Source organism: Pteropus medius, unplaced genomic scaffold (assembly GCF_902729225.1).
Source record: "Pteropus medius unplaced genomic scaffold, Ma_sr-lr_union100, whole genome shotgun sequence".
Classification (NCBI taxonomy): domain Eukaryota; kingdom Metazoa; phylum Chordata; class Mammalia; order Chiroptera; family Pteropodidae; genus Pteropus; species Pteropus medius.
In genome coordinates, this window is record NW_024340851.1 from 1,876,364 (window position 1) to 1,884,776 (window position 8,413).

The following is an 8,413-nucleotide window of genomic DNA, read 5'->3' on the forward strand; positions in this document are numbered from 1 at the left end:
AAAGGAATGGAAATGTTTTATCTTTATTTTTCCTCTCTGAATCTCCTTCCTATGAGAATGAAGCATGCTCGTATTTGTTTGTTATTTTGTATAAAACGAGATCTTAGGACCACAGCCAGTTGATAAAATGGCTATAGATACAAATGCAATGGAATATATTTACAACTGGTTATTCTGCCTCAGAATAATAGGAGATATAGAAAAGTCTGGACCTCTGTATAACACAATCAGTGGAATGTGAATACAATAGAAACTGAGACAAATATGTGCAACATAATTCTGCACTTACTCCCTCAGACAAGTCTTGTCTCTCTAGACTCGCTTCTCCATCTATAAAATAAGAGAATTGTATTCCATGTTCTCTAAATGCCGTTACTAGTCTAAGAGGCTGTGGTAGCAATACATCTGAGATGGAGTGACTGTCTACATTTTATAGAGTATATAAAAAAGATGACTAAAAATCTGCCTATGTGGCTTTCTTGTAATGGAAGAAAACTGCACCAATTTGAAATGGAGAATATCCCCACCAACATTGGCAGTGACCTTTTACTCTGGGTAAAATATCAATAGCATCATTTATCATTACTAAGCAATACTTTATTCTTTGTTAATCACTACTCCTCTGAAACACACATATCACACATACACACTCCCCTCAAAGAGTGTAAACAAAGCTACTTAAAATTTCTTAGTAAAATAAAATTACTGTTTCCTTAAATCCAGAAACTCTCTTTCTTGTTATGAGTTAATCAACATTCCATTGGCAAAGAATGATCTTCACTAGTTAAATATGAAGTTTCTCTTGTTGAAATTGTTCACTGCTTCCTAGGTAGCCATTTTAAAGCCTTAATCTGGATGAATTTTTTACCAGTTCTGAATCTTGATTAGGCCTAAGTGCTCCCTTCAGAGGTATGCTACATGTGACTTTCTATGAAAAGGTTACTGTAGATTAAGCAGCCAAAATTTTGGTTTTAGCTTTACACTTGCTTAGCTAGTCAAGACCAAATATCCAAGTAAATTTTGCATGCAAAGCCTTATGTTAGTTTTTGTTTAGAGAGATCAAGAAAAATTATTTGATTCTTCCTTTTAGTAGCTTAAGAGGAAATAAAAATATGAAAGTGACTTAGAAGCAGTTACTAATTAGCATGTGAATAATTGCTAAGAAAAAAATACAATTAGAACCCCCTTATACCAACATGTCCCAAAACAAAGGTATGATCAGAGTACATTCAGGGGAAGTTCTTCTCTTTGTAAAGCTAATATTTAGAGTGCCTACTAATCTCTAGGCACTGTGCAAAACATATATGTATTATCTCATTTAACTCTTATAAAAACCTTATGAAGTTAGAATTATTATTAGTCTCATTTTAAAGATGAGATAACTGAAGCATGGGTAATTAACTGGCTCAATGGGAGTCATGCAACTAGAAAATGGTAGATCAGGGACTGGACCCTAAGTCTCTGATTTCAACATTTATTTTAACCACAATTTATTGGCATAGTAGACATACTGATTCAAATCAAAATAAGGAAATTCTTGTAGACATTTTACATACTGAGAAAATCAATTTTACCACTATTACCTTAGATTAAGAGGACCAGATGAATTTGGAGTTAAAAAGAGTCTCTTATTATTATTAAAATTATTATTAATATTATTAAAATTATTATTAATATTATTAAATTATTATTAAAATTCCTTATTAGATGAGGAAAAAGCAATTTATAGAGGAAAATGACTTATGAAAGTCACAATACTAATCGCTGAAAAAATTCTTGTTAGAACCCAGGTTTTCTGACTCCTAGTAACTGTTTACCCCACTATACTAATAAAACATTTGTCCAATATAATTTTATATATATATATTTTTTGCCTAAGGTAGTCTCAATTCTATTATTCCAATCTCATGCAAAGAAATGCATAAAATTCAGCATATTATTCCCACCACTCTAACTTACTCTTAAAATGAAAAGTCAGTTTTCTTATGGAGACTCAAAGCATAGGATATATTAGAACCATCATTTGAAGTTATGGCTAGAGGCAATTAGAAGCAACCAAGTCAACAGCATACATTGTTCTGATTCCCATTAATCAGAAATACCTGTTATGCATTTGATTCTCCTAATTGTCTCTCACTGCCTCAAAAACTTTTAGTGCATGGCTATATTGGCCTATAAATACTATGAATGAACTTTCTATCTCCTAAAAAATTGTGATTAGATTACCACTGAGCCTGACAAAAGGCTGCCACATGAAAAAGAGAATTCACCTGATAATTTTAGTTCTTTTTATCCAAATATTACAAAGAGAATTTCTTTTAGCACTCTCAGTATACATCTACTGCTGCCCATGTTCTCATTTCTTGAGTATACAAGATAGGACAGATTACCAGTTAAAAGGGATATAATCAGAAAAAAAAGTTATTTTAATGTATGCTTTGGTTTGCTGTGTAAAGTAGAATCTGTATTAAAATATGACCTTAAAATAAATGCTGAAAACTACCAGAAACTAGAAGAGGCAAGGGACAAATTTTTCCCTAAAGCTTCCAGAAGAACTAGGCCCTTCTTATTCCTTGAGTCAGTTCAGTGATGCCCATTTCATACTTCATTTGCAAGAATAGCACAAACACACACACACACACACACACACACACATCCTTTACCCAAATTCACAAGTTTTTAACATCTTTCTTTATTAATTTATTTTCTTTCACACTACACATACATACACATATGCACATGATTATTTTTCTGAGTCTTTCAAGGGAAACTTACATATATCATGCCTTTTTACCACTACATACATACCTCAGTATGTATTTGTGAAAAGCTAGTATGTTAGTATCACAGTAGTTATTAACTTCAAGAAATTTCACCTTGAAACACCTTTATTTAATCTATCATTCCTATTTCAATTTTGTCATTTAACCCAATAATTTTCTTTATAGATATTGTTTCCCTCAAGTCCAGGATCACGCTATTTTTTGGGGTGCCTGTATCATCTTTGCCACTCTCTTCAAAATGAGTTTAGTCCTCTTCATCAATATCCTTTCAAAACATCTTGATAAAACATGAAAACATTATTTTCAGGGTAAGTACAAAGGAGAAGAAACTTCTTAAAAAAAACAACTCTATTAAAATACAATTTCCAAACCATAAATTTTGCCTGTTTGAAGTATAAAAACAAAAACTCATAGACACAGACAATAGTTTAGTGGTTACCAAAGAGAACAGGGGCAGGAGGGGAGAAAGATAAGGGTAAAGTGGGTCAAATATATGGCTGACAGAAGGAAATTTCTCTTTCAGTTGTGAACACACAACGCAAAATACATATGATGCATTATTGAATTATATATTTGAAACCTATATAATTTTATTAACCCATGTCACTTCAATAAATGTAATAAAAAAAGTAAACTGAACTATACTATTTAATGTTTTTAGTGCAGTATATTTATACAATTGTGCAGTTACTAGCACTAATTTTAGAATATTTTCTTTACTCCAGAATGAAATCTCATACCCATTAGTAGTTATACACCTCCTGCTCAATATCCCAGATCTAGGCAACAATGAATATACTTTCTATATCCCTGGCTTTGCCTACTCTGGCCATTTCACATAAGTGGTTTCATACAATATGTGATATTTCACAACTGGCTTCTTTTATTTAGCATAATATTTTCAAGGTTCATCCACTTTGTAGCTGTATTAATAATTTATTTATTTTTATTGTCAATTAATATTACAGTATAAGAATATATCACAAGTATGTACCCATTTTTCAGTTGATGAACATTCAAATTGTTCCTAATTTTTGGCTATTATGAATAATGCTGCTATGAACCATCATTTAAAAACATGTTTTCAATTCTTTTGGATACACACTTGCAGTAGAATTACTAGTTCAATGATAACTCTATGTTTAACATTTTGAAGAAATGCCAAATTGTATTCCAAATTCACTGTATAGAACTTCATATTTCATTAAGCTATTCATTCTAGTGATTACATGTTTGATTTCAGAAATGTAATTACAGTCTACAGCCATGCCACCCTGAACAAGCCCAATCCCATCTGATCTCGGAAGCTAAGCAGGGTTGGGCCTGGTTAGTACTTGGATGGGAGACCACCTAGGAAGACCAGGGGCTGTAGGTGTAAAAAAAAAATAATAAAAAATAAGGGATTGTAAGCTGACAAGTGACATTAGCAATTTTGCACAGCTATTTGTACAGTTCAGAACTCTTTCTATGGATTTCTACTTGGACATTTTAACTCTATAGCTATAAAACGATTACTTTTTAAATATATAGGATATTATTGGCCATTTATAGTGATGTTAGCAATTTTGTACAGCTATTTGTACAGTTTAGAACTCTTTCTATGGATTTCTACTTAGACATTTTAACTTTGTAGCTATAAAATGATTACATTTAGAACATATGGAATATTATTAGCCATTTCCACAATGTTGTATATTAACTTTTGTTTAGAACTTATTTTAATGGTCAAAACTTTCAAAGTTATGTCAGAGCTTTTGAGATGTTCTAATTAATTTATTTATAGGACTGTTTACTCCTCTATTGTGAATGTTTTGACAGGACCCAGAATAAAGGTAGTTCTTGAGAGTTTTTCGATGTGATTATAAAGCCAAAGAACTGGAAATCTCATTTCAAAGACTTTTTTCTTGAAGCTTCTTAAACAAATTATAGTCTCCAGAGGTGAGCCTCCTTCTGATTTGTGGAGTGTAAACAATTATTTTTGGAGACAGGGTTGCCAACATCTCTTCCTCCCAGTCACCTACCAAGCACTAATACAAACTTTAACAAAGCAAGAAACAAGGCTTCTGTCAGTCTCCTTGTGCAGACAGTGCTCATTGCCACATCTCTGATTTCATTCTTGGTCTTCACTTTTTTGTGTATATTCACTATGACCCTCTTCTTTAATAATCCCAATCTGAATCATTTTTCAAAATTCAGCAGTCTCACATTCATTCATCATTTTCTTTTTGATGTTTCTATCTTTGAAGTCTACCACATATATTTTAACCACATAGTTTTGCATTTGAATATATGCTTTATATTGTCCTCTAATAAAATTATAAACTCTCTGAATGCAAGGACCACCCCATTTCTCCTTTTTGTCTCTTAGAATGTCTCCAACATATCTATTAGGGATTAGATAGATACATTTATTGTCACCATTATTCTAGCCAGAATTTTTTTTTTTTGCATCTATTTCCTATTTTGGAAAGTGAATTGGTTTTGAGTAGGAAGGTCCTAAAGATGTTACAAGATACCTTATGTGGTACAAAAAAATGTTTGGAATTTAAAGGATAGGTTATACTTCCAGAACTATTGTTATAGTAGAGTGGTTACCTACAAGGATTTTGGAGTCAAATAAACCTGAGTTTGATTCCCAACATTATACTTAACTAGATATTTATCTCAGGACTACCAGTCGCTTATAATTGTCAGTTTCCTTATCCATGTAATGAGGAAAATAATAAAATGTTTCTATTGTATCAGAGTCATTGTGGAAATTAAATATGACCATGTATGAAAAAAATATTTGAAAATTATGCAATGTGATGAAGAACTATTTAATTTAGACCAAACCATCTGCTGAAGACAAATGCAAAAACTAAACAAAATACATAGAGTCCTCATTCTGCACAGTAGTCTGGAATCATAAAAATGACCATGCAAGCTGAAACCATGAAAAGCAATCTTAATAATCAGTAGGAAAATATGATTGTTCTATAAATTCAAAGAATTTATAGAACATTAAAATATCTCTTTTGATTTCAGATGAAGAAAATGAAAAATAGTAAAACTTATATTTATTTAGTGCACTGTTTTAAACATTGTTAATTAAAGTGTTTTATTTCTTTGTAAAAATGTATTGAGAGTAGTCTGAACAGTGCCTTCCTTCTAGTCATAAAAAATTATTTGGAGGAAACATCTTTTCTATGTCTTAGTTAATTGTTATACTAATTTTTAAATTTGAATCAGCTTCCAATGTTTTATCCTTTATGCTTTCAATGTTGTGAAATATTTCCCAGGGTTCCTTTAATGTGAATTTTTTACTAGCATTCATTTCTTTGGCACATCTTCATCCTTTTTATCATTTATGTATATGTTTGACTTTGCAAAGTTCCCCTGACTCCATAGAGTTTCTCAATGGTGGTAGTTATCAACATTCCCACAATCATCTATTTCTTCTATAACTCCATTTATATTTGCTTTGTACTTCACTTCCAGTATTATCACTTTTTATTCCTTTGCTGAACTTTGACTTTTGTTGCCAATTTCCTTTTTAAATTATTTGTTGTAAAATGTCACATGAGTTACCGCTGAGAGACAAGGATCCAGCATAATTACATGCCTTTCTGTCTGTACATGAACCAAATAATGCATGCACAGTAACCAACTGCTGACAGACTTTAAAAAAAGTCATGTGATTGGTTATTGATCATGATATAAAACTGTTTTTTTTTAAATGTAATGCTTTGTGGACTGAAGATCTAGCAGGAAAGTTTGTACTTTAAGCAAGCATTCATAGTTAATATGCTGTGTAAGTAAAATATAAACAATTTTTTTTGTCAAAATGGTGCTATTTAACTAAAATCTGGTCATTAAAACTCTTGTATATCAGAACCACACGATGAAAGGAGTGTCTTCATTTAAAACATCTTAATTCTAAATGAATCAAGACATAAGATAGGAAATACTGGGTCAAAATATGTGAGACAAGTCTAGAGAAATCACTCTGGGTTTTGGAACTCCTTATATTGATCCTGATGAGGCACCTGAAAAGCTGAGTAAGACTTATTGTAAACTCACAGGGCAAGTGGGACAGAATTTTGAACCCAGGTTCTTCTGGTGATAGAGATATTGCAAATCACTCTTAAGTTAGGATCGGGAGCCTGAAAATCCACACCCAAGAGGTAAGGACAAACCTGAAGTAATCCAGAACTCACATGGACTGCTGTTTAGCTTCACATTATCAAGGCATATATTCAAATGCAAAATATAATCAGATATATGAAAAAACAAAACAACACGAATGAGCATCATTACAAACATCAGACAATAAGTCCAGACCCCCAGATATACCATAGTGGAATTGCCAGACAACTTTCATATTCATGGAGATAAAAATTAAAAAGTCAGTAAGGAACTAGAAAGTATAAAAATGACATTGCACATTTTGAAAAAACTTGGAAAATCTAGAACTGAAAATTACAAGAACCAATTAAAAACTCAATGGGTAGTTTAAATAGTAGACAACTAAATAGTAATTTAGCCTAAGTAAAATGTGATGCAAAAATAAAAAATAAAAAATAGGAGCGATATTACAAAAGTAGCAATGTAAGGACTTTTAAAAATTTGTTGCTCAATAAAAGCAATGAAAAAATGAGCAAATTATCAGAATCAATATTTTTAATATTCTAGAAACTAACCAAAGACTGGAAGCAACCTGGGGAGCATTTAGTTACATATATGAGAAAGCCTGTTCCAGAGAGAACACAAAAGGCTTGGCCAAACAACTCTTTGATAAGGAGATTAGTATGGATCAACTTTCTCAAGAGAAGCCAAGAGCTATTGTTTAAGACAATGGAGAATGCCCCCCTAATTTGTTTCAGAGATGATCAGGACTGCCACCCTTATGAGAGGTACAGAGCGCAAAAGCATGGGGGACAGGTTTCAAAGAAAAGGTCACTGGCACCAGTGAGACTTCAGGATACACTACCTAGTGCTATATCACATTACAGTCTCCCTTCCCCAGACTTATTATTTGTCCACCCCAAATACAGCTCCAGCAGACTCTAATGTGGCAAATGCCTTTGTAACCACCCTGCTGAAGGGTATAAGCAACAAACAGTGTGTACCTAGAGTGCACAGACCTGGGTGCATGTCTGTCTCCACCTACATTTCAAAGGACCAGAACACTAAGCAGGGCTATGGATTTGCCCAATCTGAGAGAGGTATAAGACCCAGACAGAGAACCCCCTCAAGGTCTATGCATAGGCAGAATGCTACTACAGGAACTTCCCATTGAGCCATGGGGATTTTGTTGTCACCTGAGTGTGCCTAGAAGGCAGAGTATTGAGCTATAGAGGATTATTCTTGAGCCCTAAGGTTTAATGTTTTTTTTTCTTTTTTAAATAATATTTTTATTTTTTTATTATAGTTGGTATATGAGGATATATTAGGTTTCCCAAAAGCAACATAGTGATTAGACATTTATATATTTCACATAATGATCACCCTAATAAATCTAATACTGCTCTGACACTGTACATATTGACTTTATTCCTTATGCTATACTTTATATTTCCATGACATTTTGCAACTACCAATTTGTACTTCTTAATCCCTTATCCCTTTTTCACTGACCCTGCCAACTC

General features: G+C 32.5%; 1 non-coding gene across 1 annotated transcript; it reads left to right on the forward strand.

Moving 5' to 3' along the window:
• The first annotated feature begins 4,039 nt into the window (after positions 1-4,039).
• On the forward strand, positions 4,040-4,158 carry LOC120592133 (5S ribosomal RNA). The gene has a single exon (XR_005650051.1). It is a non-coding gene; the product is annotated as a 5S ribosomal RNA (ribosomal RNA).
• Positions 4,159-8,413: the final 4,255 nt, after the last annotated feature.